Raw genomic sequence first — 20833 nt, forward strand, 5'->3', positions numbered from 1 at the left:
AAAGAACATGTTTTTACTTTGGGAGCTTATCTAATATCTTAAGTAGAAATCCATCAGAGACAGATCAACTGCTTTCAAAATAATATCCTTAAAATTAACACATTGCAATCTTCTCATTACCGGAGCTTCTGTACTCGCGATGGCGTACCATAGCACAAATCTGGTAAGATAATGCACAGTTCAACTGAAATCAGTGAGTAACCACTCCACACAATCATTTATCTGGGTTTCAGGGTACCAAGGAAGACTTGGGCAGATTATCAATGTTAACACTGTTTAGAACATTAAAAATTCAAAGACAGGAACACAGTTTTAAGGTCTTAATATTTATATCGAGATAAGTCTGTGAGAATATGGCTGGGACATATAGGATATACTCTGATCTTATAAGCTAAATTTTTTGAACTACAAACTATTATTAAACACTATTTTAGCTTTTGAAATGATTCGTTCAGTGAACTTAAGTAAACTTAAGTAAAAATTCGTTATTTTTTGAAAATGTGATGTTGTCAACTTCAGTAAAGCTCTTGACATCCTGTACTACAAAATTTACATTAAATAGAAAGTATTGCTTGACCAAATTACAATTTGAAAGGAATAAATTATAATACACGGATTCTATGTAATATGGTAGGTATTCCACAAATATTTCTTAAAAGTATCTTATTTAAAATTATTTAAGTAGTTATATTAATTCAAATCTTATGAAATTCACATTAGACACTGAAAGGGATTTTAAATTATTTCAATTAATTAAAAGGTCTTTGGAATTTGAAATATTTTCGTAACGGATTAAAAATAAAATATGTCTCTTTTACGAAATCCAAATTGGAGGCGGCGGCGGCTACTCGTTGTGGTTTGCTCGGGTTAAGTGGCTTCTGCGTTAACTGAGATAAATGTTGCAATGCCATAAAAACGCGATATCTTATTTTTGAGAAATGTGAAAAATAGGCTGCAGCAATAAGTAACTAATAGCATTAAAGTATAATAATTATTCAACGATTAATAGCGCATCATTAAAACTGTTTTATATAATACCACAAATAGACAGTCAGACCTTTTTATGGAACCTGCTTAGTTTTATTGGAGTTCACACAAACGAGGTTTTGTTTAGATTTCACAGAAAGTATCTGTCAAATCAATAATTTTTCAAAAACAAACAAGAGTTTGCAGTCACGAAAGAGGAAAACATGATTATGTTAATTAATTTAATTGTTTGTGTTTAAAACTGAAACTGAAATAAAAATTAATTAAAATAAATGAAAAGATATTTCAATGAAAGCACTGCTAAGTGGGAGATGTAACACCTTTAAAAATTGAATATTTTATGTAAATGCAAATCTATCTCGCTTTATATAACAAAATGGCAAATCGTTTGGGTTGAGATAAATGCACAGGTGTACGAAGAATGCAATATGAAATGATTAATTTCTTTTAATTAATAATTTAAATAGCAAATCAATCATATTCATTCAATAATGAAATTATAACATGAAAACTTACTTTGATTTCGCAATGCATTCGTCTTGTAAAATTCGAACAATAAAATAAAGAAGATTTACTTTGTAATCGCTTAATCGCTTCAAACATACCTGAAACAATAGAAAAAGATACACAAATGTTAGTTCAGATATGAAATTGAATATAAAAAATTTGTTCGAAATTAATAAAAAATTGTATGAATTGAAGGAAAACATGATTTTCGTGTCTGAATAATTTCAGAAATTGAAAACACACACCCTCGCTTTGGCCCAATTAAACTAAATATCAGCACGGCAGATGCATGTGGACGGAATGTAGCGTGACACACCTTTAACTAAAAATTTGAGATCTCAGCGCATTGAATTGATTTGACTGAAATTGAAATCTTTTTAATACGAACTTATATTTCTGTTAATGCTTAGCTCGAGATAAATTGCACACAATTTGACTAAAAGGCATTTTAAAAAGTTCAAATTATTTCTGCAAAGCAAATTGCCAGCATCCAAATGTACCAAGATTGTTTCCACAATTTGGCAGCGTTACGAAGCTACACAGCAATGGCAAATCAACAAAATCAAGTCAATCTGTTTTATTTCAGTTTTATTTCAGTTATTTGTGGATACATATTTTCATGGCAATAAACAATAGTCGACATTGAAAGCGTACAAATACCAAACAAGGATGGATTTGCTTCCAAACAGAGAACAACCGCGAATCACAGCGAATCACAGCGAAACTGTGAAATTTCTGTTATATTAATTTAAAAAAGATATATATTTTTGTTTTATTCTAAAGGTTATATAAAATTTAAATGTTGCATTATGCAAACAATCTTAAGACTTGCAACTCCTGCAGTATTGATTCTTAATTGTAAATGTTGACTTCTTTGAATGTTAAAGGTATTATTTTACCAATAAAAAATATCGAAACTGAAGTGTGGGGTCATTGAAACATAATCATCTTGCCAAAATAATTAATTTTCAATAATTAACTAAACATTTTTCATTTACCAGATATTATTTATTACAACAATTTTCAACATTTTTATTTGATATCATGTTTATGCTAAACAAAACCTGACCGCTTTTACCACAAGACAATCACCAACACGGCGAGATACATTTTACATTGTAGTTAAATTAATTGCATTGAACTTTGCTGGTATTAACACCACAGTACGAATATTGAGGGTTAAACCACATTAAACATTACTTAAAGACACAAAGCTGTGAAATTGACCGCCGGTCTATGATCAAGATTGGCTCAGGTTACATGCGATTTACTGGCAGGTATTTCACACCAAACTGGTTTCCAATCTCTAACTTTAATCTCAAATCAGATTAAACGGTTTGTGCACTCAAATCCATTGTACTTTCTGTGCCTAATGTCATATAATTGCAATTAAGTATTACTAATGCATGAATTTGTAGACATAAATATGATATTTATGATTCTTTTCATAACTTTGTTATTAAATTAAAAACTTTTTCGCAATTTCAATTAAATAATTAACTTCTATAAATATTTTTATTATAACGGCCGTGTGCGAGTTCGAGTAAATTGATGGTAAATTGAGGGAAATAGTGAATTATGTCGTTGTGGCAGCGAATGTTGGCATTTACCAGAATTTCGAGTAGGGTAAATTAGATAAAAATTTGGTAAATTAGGTGCTACCATTGTGAAAATTGTATAAGATAGATAAATATTTACATAAGTGCAGTGCAAAAAATCCTTTGGAAATTTCAATTTACTTTACCTCAATTTACTCGAACTCGCACACGGCCTACATAAGATTGAACTGAATTATATACAAGATTGTTTTGAGTTTTATAAAATAATATGTATTATTTTACAATTGTTGTTGTTTTTGAAATAAAGGAATTAACATTGATACTTCTAATACATCAAATGAAGCTAAAGGACATTATATATATGTCCTTAACCATAAAAATTATTCCTATAATCTAATATTTAATAATAATTATTATAATGATATTAATAATTACTGACCGTTTCACAAAATATAATAATGCGCATCTGCACGTCTAAATCAAATAAAAAGTAATTCCATTTAAGTTATATATGCCATTAGAAAAGCTATCTTCAAGCATGTGGAACTCAAAAATAAGCTTCTCAATTAAAAATAGTTCAAATGGATGGTTTATCAACACATTAAGATAATTTAATTCTACTTTTACTTTCGATTACTGAGATAAGGATTTCAGCACATTCATCTTCAGAATCGAACAGCTTCATTCCTTCATTATTTATACCTAGAGATGGTTTTAGTAAGTTACAGTATAGCTCAGTTGATCTTAATGTCTGCCATCTACTGAAAGAAATTCAACTTTATTCTCTTCTACATACTGATGATAAGCTTGTTATTTATTGGAGGAAGAATGGACGTACTTGATGACCCACAATATTAACAAATATTCTTTCGGATAGCTTTAACAGGACGTAAAATACTGATACTGTGGAAAAAAAAGCAATACATATTTTTTTTTTAAATTAAAGTCTTAACGAAGTTATATTTATTTTATAGCGATGGGTTCTGGAATGATAATATTTAATATAATATTAAAATGGACTTAAGAAAGTTAGTCCACAGGAAGAGTTACACATTACAGACAGTTTCAAAGGCAAGCAGATATTCTCTTTCAGCCTTGTTAGTTCAGTTTTAATTATGTCTCTATATAGAAATATTAATGAATGTCAAGATCATTGAGAACTAAAGTATTAAACAAAAATTTAAGAAATTTATTACTTACAATTATATAATTTTTAACAAGAAAAACGTAGTACAAAATTGAGTTAACGTTGGTAACACAATATGTAATATGAGTCGCGACACCAGACATAAACAGAAAACTGTACTTGGCTATGTTAAACATAACACTGACTTATAACATAACATAAAATGTTAACATAAAACTCTTTTAATGTTTTTCGTGTGCAATAACAAGGAAAAATGCGGAAAATAATTCTAACATTTACGAAACATTTTTATAAAACGAATAAAAAAAATTCAATTAATTTAATACACTTTTTATGTACTCATAAATTAAATCAATTAATTTGTATTTAATTTTAATAGTTTCTTGTGATCGATTTTTTTATTGATTCTTTAACATAAACTCAATGTAATTGTATACAATTTTGCTCTAAAACATGTTAAATGTCAAAGAAACTGTATTTAATATTCTTTTTAAAATTATTTTTATTTTTTATTTTGATCATTTTATTTTTTTTTATTAATTCACAAATAATTGATTTTCTAGAAAATAATTTTTGTCTCATGAAATTTTATGAGTGCAAACCACTGAATTAATTATATTAAATAAAGAGAACTATTTTTATTATTGTATTGATGTCTATTTATCGCCTTTAAAGTTGATCTTGAAGATGTAACATTCTTTAAAAATATTACATCTTAGCCAATTAATATTTTTTAAGATGGACTGAACAATGGAAGTCCGGGATTCGACAGTAAGGAAAGAGATGACAGATTTGCCCCATAAAAGCATGTATGATATTTGAATGCTTCACTTCATTAAAATTTTGTATAACTAAGGTAAGAGCTTTATAATTAGAAATTTTTTTTGGCAAAATCACAAAAACTACTCTTAATCCTAACTGATAAGTATATAAGTTGCAAGAAGTTGCATAAGTGGCGAAAATAACCTCACTTTAACTTCACTTTTAATCTAGCTTAAGTTGTAAACATAGTCGTAAAGACACACATACATCTTTTGAGGTATTGTGTTACCGTATAAACCCGAAAATCTTAAAACCTGCTAAAACTATAATTATAGCTTAAGATGCTTGCATAGGAGAGGTCTTGTAGCTGACTTAGACTCTTCATCATATTTAACTATCATTGCACTTGCATTGCGCGGTGACAAAGCAGGTGTCAACCCCGTTCTCCTCACATATGTGATGAGATAAATTGATAGAAAGATTTGATATTTCTTGTTATTGCACAGGACTGTGACCCACCTGCAAGCCCATTGTAAGACTTATATATTTACGGATTATTTTAATTTACTATATATTTTAAGAGGCTGTATGCATATTGTTAAGTAAATATAAGAATATTGTATTGTATTGATCTCAATAAGTGAAGACTTTAACAATTGCGTACATGATATTAACACTACTCCAAATCGTTCAGTTATTTCAAATTTGTTCTTAGATTATAAGCATCAAAAACCCAGTTAACCTCTTTAACCCAGATTAAAGATGTGTGGTAGTCAAAAATTATTCAATATGAAAGTTAAAAAAAAAAAATATAATATATTGGTGAAGTTTTTGATAATGTGAATACCAAGGGGAAATCGAACTTGTTAGGTAAACATGTCTTTAGTTCTCTCATAGCGGTGTTGAATGCTAAAATTAAAAGCATTACGTGCTTAATAAGAGTCAGGAAATGGTTCCGAAAATAATATATTTTAAGTCCCGTGTTGAGCAGCAGTATCACAATGGGGTCTAAGTTTAGTTGATTAAAAATATCGACTGCCAGCAAATATGCTTCATAAGAGACATAAAATGGTTTCGAAAATAATATTTTTAAAGTACCGTGTTGGGCAGAAGTATCACAATGGGGTCTAAGTAAGTTGATTAAAGATATCGACTGCCAGCAAATGTGCTTCATAAGAGTCAGAAAATGGTTTCGAAAATAATATTATTAAAGTCCCGTGTTGAGCAGCAGTATCACAATGGGGTTTAAGTAAGTTGATTAAATATATCGACTGCCAGCAAATATGCTTCATACGGGTCAAGAAATGGTTTCGAAAATAATATTCTACCAGCAAACCTGCTTGATAGAAGTCAGAAAATGGTTCCTAAGTATCACAATGGGTCTAAGTAAATTGATTAAAAATATCGACTGCTAGCAAACCTAATCTGTTGTAAATATCAATTAATTATTTATTTTCCACTAACATAAATTATAATTTAAAATTGATTTTTATAAGTGCACATAAACTAAATCATATATGAATTTTAATATAATTAAAAATAGTAAATTTAATAAAAATCATAGTAATTATCTACCCAACCCTAGTCAAATAAATATAAATAATTTAATTTAACTAGAATCTCTTAAAAATCAACTAAGTATGTATATATGCAAATTTAATGGCCCTTTAAATTAATGTCAGACGTAATGCATGACAATGTAAGATAACATCTTCATACTCCTTGGTTCAATTAAAAATTTCATAAATCTCCGCTTCAATGAATTGAATCTCTTATTCAATCGAACATCGGTGTGAAAAAAGAGGAGTGTAAATGAATGCATTAGTCACAGAAGTACAGCAGCTGAATAGTAAATTGTTAAAAAATAATTAAAAGAATTACTGGCAAGTAAATTATAATAAAAAATGCATATTTAATAATAAAAATATTAATGATTAATTTTGGGTATTACAAAACTTGATTACACAATAGTATATGAGAACTCATCGCAAAAGCAAAGTATCTGCTCAATTGTAGTCGGTAAGCGGTAAGTACTCGTAAGTAAGTAAGCAAGTAAGTTAGTAAGTAGCAAAAGCAGCATTTTTTGTAATTAATTAATTGTTGACGATGATATTTACGTAACAAGATTCCATTGTTCAATATGCTTACATGTCAGATTTAAATGGAATATGGAATGGAGTTGGAGACTTCAAATAAAGCTTCGATGCATGCACATTGTATGTACACTTCGATATGACTAACAAAGGCACTAAAAAGCTATATCTGCTGATGTGATGTGTGGTGTCATGTGGTCAATGTCAATTCAATGCGGCAAATACAATATAAATTATCTCAAGATTAACCAGTTCTATGCTGATTTTGTATTTAATTCACAGTATTTATTTTTTCATTAATATAGTATTTGCTTAAAAAATATTATAAAAAATTGCATAAAAAATAAATTAAAATAGAATTAAAATGCGCAGCTTGCATAAATGCAGCTCGCAATGCAATCTTGTGTTCGAGATGCAACAATGACAATGGATGCAGTGCATTGGAATATTTATGCTTTACTTCAGATACTTCAAATAATTCTATTTTTTGCTCTAATTGAAAATATTATTTGCTTGTTACAATTTTTAATTATCATTTTTATCGTCAATATTTCACGATATATAGATATGTATATTTCAAGCCTTGGACTTGGACAGCATCATTTTGAACTGAAATATGCGGTAATGGTTGCAATCATATACGTATTGTCATGGTTCCACTTATGAGTTTAAAGTGTTGAGGGTGTATGGTATATTGGCATCATAAATGCAAGCAGCTATTGATCCAAATGACATTTTTACATATATTGCAGCTGGAAACATTAATTTAAGCGAGGTTATTAAGTACGCTTTAAGTCATGATCGTTTAAACTGATTTAATTAGTTTATAGTCTAGTAAAGAATTCAATTAGAAATGATTAATTCTTCATTTTGTAACCTCAAAGCTTGGCCAGCAATTTAGTTCATTACTGCTTTAATAACTTTAGCATGCAATCGTTAAATGCTTTCATAAATCTTGTCAATTGTCAGTATTGAATCAAGTGAAACGGATATGAAATTTCATTTCATTTAAAGTACACTGCAAAAATAATGAAGTTATGATGAAAGTTCTCAACTAAACACGAATATCTGAAATAGACAAAGTACAAATCAAATCAATCTAGTATTGTTGAAGTACAATACAGTGGTAAGTAGTAGTTTCCTAACTTACTAGCGCTATTATTCTAATTATATTTTAAAATTTTGATCAAATTGGTTTTTAAAATAGCAAAGAGCAAGTTCTATTGTATTAGTATTAGTAAATAATCTATTAAGCAAAATAGAAAGTTTTTAAAATAGGGAAGATGTAACGATGTTCGTAAGTAGTAAGTGTATTGATGATAGTCAACAGCCGTAATATAATCTAAATCAGCATTGCTGAAAAAAATATTTTAATAACTTATAAAACAATAATTTAGTTAGTATATACTCGCATCTTAGCTATACCGGCTATATTGCTTAATCTCATAAAAAGGGGCTTTAAATATGAGCACAAAAGGAGGAAACACGTCTATTCAGCTGTAGCAGTCATGCTATTTGATCTAAAAGTGTTACCTCTTCATAAAAGTAACTTTAAAGATGAGCAATTCACATAAAGAAACATGTCTTTCATACCTGTTTATTTAGGACTGCATCTTAAGTAAATGCACTATTTAATTGGATATTAGAACATAGTAATATATATATATATATGTTTTTCTTATATATTATATTTAAATAATATGAATTATATGTATATATTTCTTTTTTGTTACTGAAATTCCTTCAATTATTTACTGAGTTGGCCATTACAGATGTGACTCGTCCTTGACCGCGTTGAGTAGCCAAGAAATCCACTGATGTTCCATTGGGTAATATTAATATTCTGATGCTAAATCCTGATATTTTTCATGTACTCAGTTTAATTTGTTTACATCACATTTCTATTATTTGTCTTTGTATTTGTACCTTGAAATACGAAGTTGTTTAAGCAATTAATTTTTCTCTATTTTAGTTTTGATTCCATAGGTTATATTTAGGTGAACTCACTTCTTTTATATTCTTACGTTGCGATAGGTACTCTGAACACGGAAGTATTTCTTTCGGTTGGATGGTTAATTGATATTAGTGTCGACAAAACTACCCCTTCTATCCAATAGCATATAAGTACTGCTTTATTACTATACATCCAAACATAAAATTTTGAAAATATGAGTTCAGATTAAGCCAATTTGCGTGGTTCATAAATGAGGCTGTATTTGTGAAAGTAACATTTGGGCAGATTTTGAAACTCATTACTTTTGAGACTTCCATAGCGTCTGTCTTAATTTTACCCAACCTATGTATTGACAAAAGAAGTATTCGTTTGTGTTATAAAGCATTTTTAAAATACTACGAAAGTATATTCATTTTATAAAGCAAAATTCGGTTAATTCCTGAAAAACCCAGTGGTAGATATATGGGTGGTACCACAAAGATGAATATGATTGAAATCAACATGTTTATTTTTAATTATATCTTAGATTGACACAAATATCTTATTTACTTTTACATGTAAAATTAGATAAGTTAACTTTAAAATGCTTTCAAATATTTTCAATTAACTTTATAAATAAATAATATTCTTTTTCAATAACGGATCAATTAAAAACGTATCGCTTCCAAAACAATCTTAACGTTTTCGCAGTTTGAGATAATTTAAGCCTTAAGCGCTCAAATTAAACTTCGTTAATTTTGCAATCTAAAACTATTTTTAAATAATAAATTTCATGAGTTTTTCTTGTTCGAACTTCATTTACCTTGACTTTCGTTTTAGTTTTAATTCTTCCTTTCAAAAAAAAAAAATAATTTTGTTTTTAATTACTTCTTTTCGAAACCTATCTCAATTAGCCCAAATAAACGCATTAATAGATCTTAAGAGCTTTGTCTACGTTTGCAGTTTTCAGTGCATAACCTGCAGCTACTTAGTTGCTGCTTGGCGCTGATTGGCGCTGCTTGATGATCTGCCAACAGTCATAAACGTTTTAAAAATTAGTCTAAGTTATTTTTCATTTTAATTAATCGTGCCTACGTTGCTCATGCACTGCCGTCCACAGACAATCATATATACAAAATGATAATATGAGAGTAGCATGCATGATTTCTGCAACCAAATAGATCGAATAGACCGAATAGACCGAACAATTTGAACCATTAAAGTATCTACTATAATTCAGACCTTGACTGTGGTGCCAAGTGAACTCAGCTGGCTTAGAGTTGGTTGTGAGAAAGCTTTACTAAAATAATAATTTATTAACATAATAATTTAAAATTTTAATTATTTTTAAATGATTTAAGTTGCACCGATCTAATATAAGCTTTAGGACAGCCATTAATCTTGTGGCATGTCCTCCAAGTTATTACAGCATTACAAGTAATTATCGCATGCAACATTCAAAGAAAAGCATTGGTTCGTTTGACTCAATAAAATATTTCGTTACATATATTTAATTCAGTTATTTTGTAATTGTAGTTTTGTAAATACTTTATCAAGCCAATGTAACAAAATATTCCCCCCGAGTGGCGCTGTGTGAATGCACCTTGAATAGTTTAATTGTGTCTTCCGGGCCGACTTTTGAAACCTCATTTAGTGCTTGTAATAAAACTGTAATGTGTGTTAGTTGTAACTTAACCGAAGCCAAAGGCTTTTATTTTACAGGTCTAATTGTTGCAAGAAAAACTATATCAAACTGCGTTTTGCACTCGAACTCATGAAAATCCACTTAAACAATTCACAAACATTTATTGCCGCCTCACAGCAGCACCGGTAATTATCTTTTATTTTCAGTTTAATTTAATTAGTGGCAGTTAGACGTAATACACGTCATTGAAGACATTAAAATTGTGGCAATAAAACAAGGAAAACTACATCAGAATCGTAAAAGAAACTATAAAAACTACTGCATAAAATAAATATTTAAATACAAAATGTTATACGTCAATTAAATGAAAATTATGTGCCCACCGAAGTACTAAAATTCTCTAAAAAATTCGTAATAATATTTAATAATTTTATGTCATGCAGTTGGTGGTAGCCTTGAGGTTGTAAAATATTTTAACTTTTATATAGACATTGTCCATATATAATACTGCTTATATATATCTATATAGTATTATGATTGTTTTGAGTTACGTACACATCAAAAATTTATATTTTGTGTAGAAAATCCGATGCTATTAAAAAAAACGAATCTTGAAGAGGTCTTGAAATTATATCTCTGTAGATATTAAGGATCTACTCGAAAAGGCAGTTGAACTTGTAAAGCAAGGACCTGCGGCCCAGAGCTTAGAATACAACATGACTGCAGCCTATGTCGATAAGTGGATAACTTTACTTCATCTTAATAGATGGAGAAAGATGAGCACTTGTAGAGAGACTAAACTCATGATGCCAAAACCGTTGGTCAGGAAAGCGACAAAAGCACCCTAAGCTGGCTGACCTTACTAATTTGTGTACACGGAAACTTCAAGTATCACCTCAAAAAGATAACGCGTGCTGTGGAACACTTGTAGACTATGTTTAGAAGAAAAGAAGACAGCGGTGCATATATTGTGCCAATGTCCAGTACTGGCAAGTAGGAAGAAGACTGTCTCGTGACACCATTGAGTTGATGATGACTTGGTAGGCAACAAGTCTCATACAATGTTCAGAATAATTTTACCAGATTGCCATGAGTTCACTCAGAATAAGTTTTATGTATTGTGTAAAACTTGTGGTCAATATAATCAACATACAGACAGCAATGTTTCTAACATTAAGAAGGTAGTGGACAATTAAAGACACTAAGCACTTTTCAGGGAGTAAATAACTTTTTATAACCTGACAGGAATAATAGCACTAAGAACTGTTGACCAGAAAAGTTGTGCTTACGCACTCAGTAGTCATTTTGATCTGATGACAGTATGAGCCTGCTAAGACAGTTTACTAATCGAAATGTGACTAAAGAATACTTGTGGAATGATAGTTTGGCGTTGTTTGAGGCGTGACCCCTGTAGTCTAGTATATAAATGTATATATATAAATGTTATACAATAATGGCACTTATAATCTCAGTAATCGACTAATATAGCTACACTGCAAAGTGGTTAGAACAAAATAATTTTTGAGTTAATATGTTTCGTTGCTTGAGTTTGTGAATACTCCTGATAACTATACTTTAGATTTTTACTGAAATCATAAAGAATAACTGAAAAAATTGGTTTATATGTATGAAGACCTTTATTAATATACGATATTTTAAAAAATATCACATCTTTGTAGTCTAATTTGTAAATTACTTTTAAAATCTAATCAACCAATTGATCAGGACAGACGCAATCGGTGTTAAGGGCCTTAAAAAGAAATCACTGTAACCCATTATTAATAAATTAGTTTTTTGAATAAAGTGAAACATTTTTAAGAAATCTCCTAATTATATTATAAAATTATAAAATGCTAAGTGTAAGTTCGTCCCACTGTCATTTCGGACGAAAGATGATTTTCGTCGCTAGTTGAGAACTTGCGCATGACATTTTCATTAAAACGACACTGTGAACTTTGGTTATGAATATATTTTACTATTGTAACATATCAAAATATAATTTAATTTAATAATAATAATACAGACGCGAAAAGCCAAACCTTAGCTGTGACCTTAAAAAAGCATAAAATCTTTTTTAGAATGAAAAGAGCACGAAAAGCAATCTTCATTTATCAAAAGCCAAATTACAATAAAATTATTTTTAATACAGGTAAAATCATTGGCAATAGAACAAAACATAGAATTATGCTTTGCTAAACATTAAATAAATAAAAAATAATTAATGTGAAAAAAAAAGCTGAAAAGAAGCCAATGAAGTTTATATAACATGGGAGACAATATGTTTTGCTCTAAGCATTTGCTGCTTGCGAAACAATGTATCTGATGGCACGAATGTTGCATCTTGATTCAATAGCTCTGACTACACTCAACTCGTAATAGGTTGGGTATAGCATAATAACCTACCTCAATGTCAAAATGACACCAGCGCTCGGGCAAAGCCTTACTTGGGAGTTGTGCGCATTTTAGCATAACGTAAAATATTCTATTTGCCAAAAGCACTTGAAGACCTTTCGCAAAGCAAATAGAAAAATCTTAAATCTTAAATAAAATATCTAAAATATAAAATACGTTCTGTCTATGCTTTTTTCTGTGGCTGTGGTTGCTCGCTATAATTTAGCAGTAATTTGACTACTATTATACTAGAATAATAAAAAATGGAGAAGAAGATTTCATGATTAAGTCAAAATTATAATAAAATAAATACGTGCTATTTGAGCGCCTGACAGCTCTGAGTATGCCAATGTTGTCTTCTCCACTACAGTTCTAGCGTTCCATCGTTCCATCTATCGTTGTTCTATCGTTGATATTTAATAACTCCTAAGGCTCTTGGCTCTTAATGGTTCGTGACATAAGTGGTTATAGGTTACTGAAATATTACTATACACATAGAACATAGAAAACAATAGCTTTTTAAACATCTGTTATTTAAAACATGCGCCACGAATTCTAGAACAGCACGTTTCCATCGATGGGAAATATATGTGAAAAAAAACTATATAAAAACAGGCAGTAGAACATATGTTGTTACTCTCATCTGTACATTTTGAATTAAATTTGGCGCTAATATGACTAAAACCAGCAACTCACCGAGTAAAAAAAAACATTCATTCGATTCATTCATGTTAGCGTAAAATGTAGAAGCACAAAAAAAGCCCGGGTATCTTTAAAAATAGAATCATAAAATCTTGTACACGTTTTGTTACCTGCTGTTGTTAAAAAAAAGAACGGTGGAGATACATTTAGATACAAGCAGAACTCTTTTTTGATAAAATCTTTTACATTTTAACTGCGGTTTTCAAGTGTAAAGTCAGCTAATGTCAGCAGCGCCAACAAGTGTCCACGCATACGACCCCCAGGCTGTTTAAAGTCATGAACATGAACACGACTTCGGCGTAATGTGAATAGGAACTTTTCGTATCTCCGTACTCTGCGGATGATAAATCGTAAATTCTTAAGTTCACTTATGGATTTATGTGAATTTTTTTTTCATTTTGTTTTTCCTAAAATACTCGTCAGAGATGAACAATGCAAAAATCGCAGAAAATCGTTGTTCTTAAGGCAGCAGTTTTTTCTTCTCATGATTATCTATAATTATCATTAATGAGCGCGGGAGTTGTATTTCGTTGATGAATGTATCTTTAGCAGTCTATTTTGTAATTTATAATCATGTAGTGGGTATCTACTCATAAGATATTTAGTAGTTTGCACATCTCATTTGCTTGCTTGCTGCTTTGCTTGAGTAATTATGCGCTTGCAGCTGTATAAATTATTTAAACTGTTGTCATGTATGGCTTCAAAATTAAATGAAATACGATTTTTTTTTGTATATTTAAGAACTTTTCAAATTAACTCTGAAATTAACTATGCATTTTCAAGGTTTTCTATTGTTGTTATTTGCCTTTAACTACAGCGATTTGAAGCAAGAATTAACAATGAATATATTGACAGTTTTATCTACTTGCAGACTTTTTATCAAAGACATTTGCTGTACAAAAAAAAATTATGTATTTATTCTTTCAAACTAAAAGACACCACCAATAAAATTGTAAAAGATATTGTTTAATATGAGTATGTCACAAACTAGTTCAGAATTATACAAAATATAATACAAAGTATAATAATATCAACTATTATGTGACTAAATTTAACATAAATTAATACAATAACAAGTAGTGAAATGGGAGCGTATAGAATATGGTACGATTCGCAGCTCTTCGTACATCAGAACTCTTCATGGTCTTATAAATAACTAACTCGCATCGACAATAAGATATTTAGTCTTTCAAATAAGGTTTGAAAGAGTGCCATTAAAACATTTCTAATATGAGATATGAGATACCAGCTCCAGGCTTAGTTTTCTTGCCTGAATCGTGGAGCAAAGCCGGACAATAAAGGTCAGAAAGATTGTCATTGAAAGGTTTCTAATGCGAGATAATGATATCAGTCCCCGATTAAGTAAACCCGCTCCAGTCGTAGAATACAGTCTGATATTTTAAAAGAATTTTATAAAAATCTGATCTCGTTTTATATAGAAACGATATTTTAAATTGCCTGTGTGAGGCGTGATGATAGATATCATAAACAAGGTGATCTTATTAACACTTTTTCTATAATCTTCAACTTATGTCTCAAATTTTATTTGAGTTGAGTTTAAATGTGATATAAATCTAATCTCGTTTTATATAGAAACGATATTTTAAATGGTTTGTGTGAGATATGATGATAGATATCACAACCACGGTGAGTTTATGAACACTTTCTTCCATAATCTTCAACTTATGTCTCAAATTTTATTTGAGTTGAGTTTAAATTTGATATAAATATAATCTAGTTTTATATAAAAACGACATTTTAAATCGCCTGTGTGAGATATGATGATAAATATCACAAACACGTTGAATTTATGAACACTTTCTTCTATAATCTTCAACTTAAGTCTCAAATTTTGAGTTGAGTTTACTCCGGAGCATAAAATCAAATCTTCAAAGCCAAAACAAGAAGTCAAACTAATGATATCCAGTGTTTATACAGTTTGCTTGATGGCAATCACTATCTATAACTGACTATAAACTTAGTCATAACATGTATTATACAGCGGCATAAATCTCGCGATATTATGCAGCATCTTTGCTTCATTTAATTTTTATTTAACTTTCATTTTTTTTTACTGTTTTAAAGTTATGCTTTTCTTGAAGTTATAATTGCTTCATAAAAATTCTCTATTAGCTTAAGAACACAAAAAAAAAATAGATAACGTATCTCTTAAAAATTTATTTTATCGGGCGTCTTAAATTTATCTAAAGTTCAAAGTGGTTGAGCATTATTTTTGTGTATAAAACACAAATACATTTTTTCTTTAAAACATGCATTTAGATTTTATGTGGCAGTGTTAAGATTAATAAACTGCATAATTTAATAGCTTGAAGTCCAAATATAAAAGGGGCGAAAAATTGATTTTTAGCGGAGTTCCAAGGCTATGCAATATTCTTTTCAACTGAAGGCAAAAATTTACCTTAACCCACATAAATAATTGACAATCTCTGTCGACCAAAAACACACCATAAAAGTGGGTACATAAAAGCGATTTGCGTTCATCGATATAAGCCCTTTTACTTATTATCTTTTTTTAGGAATATGTATAGGTCACAAAGATAAAATCATAATAAATTGAGATATATAATTATAACAATTTTCTTAATTTTTTTATGATTAAATATTATAGTTACGTTACTTTGATTTATTTAAAATTTATGTTAAGAAGGCTATAGTGTTTTTGAATAATTTATGATGCAGCGATAGAATGATTGGAATACAAATGCCGAGAAGAATCGGAAAGTTTCGAATTTTAATATGCAAAATGCGTGCAAATTGAACAAAGAATGTCTTTATTGTTGGCAACATTTTGTACTCAATCTTCGAACGACGGGCAGTGCATGAAAATAGCATATTGACAAAAGAACACAAAAGACTTAAGACACATACTTGCTTGTAAGAAACAAGGACAAATTGACATCAGCCAGCAAATGGAGTTCAAGAATGACGCTAATTGTTATGTTTGTCAGCGATTGGAATTTAAATTTTTTGACAAAATGTGTGAGTGTATAAAATTTAATGTTGTTTTCTTTAAAATTGTTAACTTAAAGTATTTTTTTTTTGTACATCAACAGTGCCGTGTGCATAAAAAAATCTAATTAATACAATAATATATATTTGTACATATATGCATATATATATGTAGAGATAAAATTTTATTGACAATGAGGATTTATTTTATACGAGTACGTTACATATTTTATTGGAAGTTGTGTAGATGTATCTTTTGAGTATTAAAGTAATTATAAATGAAATTCTTCATGTGATGAATGTCTTTGAAAAAGTGCGAAGGTGTCGGTATCTGCTCGTAGTTGGTGTTATTGTAACGTAATAAACAACTAACAACTTGCCAAGTGTCACTGAGGTGTGTCTTCGTCACTATTTTGGCATTTGTTAAAATCAGCAAATATTTTAAAATATGTTAAGTTGTTAATAAAAATATTTATAAAAATACAATAATTTTACCGAAATTTGTATGCAAATTAAAAACGTTAACAGCGATTAGTTTTGCCGTTAAAGTCTATTAGTAAAAGGTTAACATGCATGACTACTAAACGTGTAATTGTTTTTGTTATATTTCGCATTTGATTTCATTTTAAATAAAATTTGCTAATTTATCTATATCTCAGATTTGGAATTATATATCTTAGCTTAGTTTTTGTTGTAGCTGATAATATTTTGCAGTTATGTTATGCTTACAACTAATTAGCTGAGAACGGTAGCATTTTTAATTTTTGTGTCAAGCCAAAAACAGCCGAAAGTCGTTTAGTGGAAGGTTGAAATACTACAAATATTTCGGTTAAGATACTTAATATTAATTACGAAGTTAGATGAACCTTACATAAATCAGCATAAATGCGTTTATGTCCTTGTTCTCTAAAGAGTGTCAAAATGATTTTTATAAATTTAATTAAATTAATTTTAATATAAGTTAAAATTTGTTCAAAGTTAAAATGTCAATTTATTTATTTCTGTTATAAAAACTACTTTTTATGATATCGAGTAGAGCAAATACTGCAAACAAAAAAATGACAATTGCTGTCAAGGTAGCAGATGCGGCATAAACGCTTAAGCTTGGATCGACCTTTTCATTAAATGTTAAATATACAATTTAATTATTTAAATAAATTAATTGAAATGATAAGCATGAATTCGCATTTGTTTGACTTTGCACTTTGAAATGAATTTACGAGTAAAACAATTTAACTATAATTATGTTGCAAAATATAAACAAATTAAACTGTGATGATAAATGATTCTGCACTCTAATTATAATGATGCTTTAACATAAACAATTGTGCGAGTATTTAATTATTAATGAATAAATTAAAAATTTTTATATAAAATGTTGTCTTTAAAATGACAGATGACAGACATAGTGTTAATTCTTTTTTTCTTGTAATTATTTACATCCGTTTTTATAGCTATCATCAAATTAATTTAATATAAAAGATATCAGTACCCTGAGGATGACTATACATAGAATATAGTCGAAATATCGGTTTAAGTAAAATTTAAAAAAAAAACAAAAACAATTTTTTAAAGACTGTATTATTCAACTACAAACCAAATTATTATAAACAATATATAATATTAAAAAAAAACAAATAAACATAACAATAAGACGCTGTGCAGATGATGCTATTCTGATGCTGTTCCGTCATAACTGCTTAGAAATATAAAATGGATGTAGTACTGGGAGAGTTAAATTGGGAGTAATATCACATTATTTAAAAATCAAAAAGTAAATACCTAAAATATAAAAGTGGAAAACTAATAAAATCATAAAACACCCATTAGTGCAATTTAAACATGAAAGAATATTAATTCAATTGGCAGTGATGCATGAGAGATAGAAAAAAGACGCGAATTACAGAAAACTTGCAGTATCTTAGTTGAAGAAACAACAAAATTAACCCAGAATAAAACAAGTGCACATAAGATAATAGTGAACTAAGATCTATTAATTACTTACTTAAATTCTGCCTGAGATTATAGAGGGTAGCGGCTTCAATATCGAAGGTACATTTCTTCGCTACAATAGTAGAGTCACAGAAGGTAGGTTTATTGGATTTTCTTAACTTCAAATGGATAAACAAATAGTTTAACAAGAATAACCCGTGAATCTATTGTGGAAACAATGATTATAATAGCTTGTCTAGTTCTGGCAACTTCAAATGTATCATAATGGGTCATATTTATCTACAAGGATAAGTTGTGATGTTTGGATCAACACGCATCTTGTAAACCAAATTTAAGCTAAGATATATGGATCAGCAAGTCGAGTAGAAACTACGATCAAAACAACTATTATGATCTTCAGAAATGCATACATTCAGAGCAATAATATCAAAATCTAGACTACGTCATCTAAGTAAAAAAGTAATCGACGTTAAAATTTAAGGTGTTGCCAACATTAAGGTGTTGTAAATATTTTGGTATCCAGAAGATGAGCATGGATTTAGTTGTTGCATTAATCAACAGGAAGAAGTGGATGCAATACTCGCTACTTAGGATCAGCCCAATTTGACGAGAACTTCTTGTATATATCTGTTTAAAAATGAACTACTACTATTATTTTTGATTACAAGAAATTGTATTTGTATTACTTAAAGAAAAATAGGCATTAGTTTTTAAAGCAAGGCAAAAAGAAAAAAGTGTATTCAAAAAACAAAAAAAAAATTAAGTCTCCTACTGAAGTATAATTTAATTTTCTTTATAACAATAATAATTTTTTAATTAAATAATGTACAAAACTAATCTGTAGTCACACACTATTCACATTGCAGTATCAGAGAAATGCGGAAACTCATATAGGACTGAATAGGAATAGGACAAGACTAAATAATAATATTCTTTGGAGGCATGGAGGGGAGGGGAGCCGCAACTGTTTCATGTATACTGGAACGCCAGTCAATGGAAGAGAATAATGGAATGCAAGTTAAGAGATGCAGTTTACATATGGAATAAATTTAAACTGACTACAGAGGCTGTGTACTTCACCTAGGATTGCAGGCATACTTAATATACACACATAAGTTACGTAATTTAATTATGGGGCTCTTTAAATTTTTATTAAGTTTTTCAAATATGTAAAAGACTAATTATACTTATCAAATACAAGATTCATGAATTTTCAATAAATTAAAAATCAAATTAAACAGTTAAATTCAAACAGCTTAATTATTCAAAGTAACTATATTTTTCCTTCTATATATTTTGAAACAACCTCTGCATACTCCACTTACCATACCACATAATATCCATTACCGACCATATGACCCATTAACTCTGCCTATAATTAACTAATAAATATATTCTAATTTACGAGTAGAGGAAATTTAGTATGTGGGCGGTGAATATCTATTGGTAATAGATTGTAATAAATGTGAGCTTTATGTTAGTTAATAACTACTTAGGTATAATATAAAAATAAACATACATTCTTTCGTTTCATAAAAAGGAGTCAGTTTTGACTTAATTAGAAAAATACAACAAAATTTATTTTCATAACTAAGACAGACCGACATATATGTAATTTCATTAGTTTCCAGTAATTAATTTTAAATGACGTTAAATGATTTATTACCAATTTTATTTCCATATGTTTTAATCCTATTAGCATATAAATTATTGACTGATTTATTTAAAAATTCAATTTGAATTGAATAAAATAATTTACATGTGATAACATAATTCAATAACATAGTCTTTAATGTGTATAAATTTATTTAAAAATATTATAATTAGAGATATAAGAAAAGTGTGCCTTAATAAAAATGTTGCTTATTAACATTTACTTTTAAATATTGATATCTTAATATTATATAATAAAAGGTGTGAATTTTTTTATAAAATCACACATTATAGTGTTAGCAATTTCTTAAATATTCATTACATACATAACCTAAGTGATCAATAATAATAATTCTTTCGAATAATGATTGAACATAGTATCCACACCTTTAAAAACACTACATCTTCTTTGAAATACTTTGAAATAATGTGATAAATAAAAAAATAATGAATTCATTAAAATAAATATAAAGATATGATTAATTAAAAAATTTGACTATACTAACAATTTCTCTTTAACAATAAAAGTAA

At 28.9% G+C, this 20833-nt stretch overlaps 1 protein-coding gene across 1 annotated transcript in view; it reads right to left on the reverse strand.

Moving 5' to 3' along the window:
• The window catches only part of LOC119671555, a 55724-nt gene that overhangs the window by 13693 nt on the left and 21198 nt on the right, over window positions 1–20833 (reverse strand). The gene's annotated exons all lie outside the window — the stretch shown is intronic.

This window comes from Teleopsis dalmanni, chromosome 1 (assembly GCF_002237135.1).
Source record: "Teleopsis dalmanni isolate 2A chromosome 1, ASM223713v2, whole genome shotgun sequence".
Taxonomy (NCBI): domain Eukaryota; kingdom Metazoa; phylum Arthropoda; class Insecta; order Diptera; family Diopsidae; genus Teleopsis; species Teleopsis dalmanni.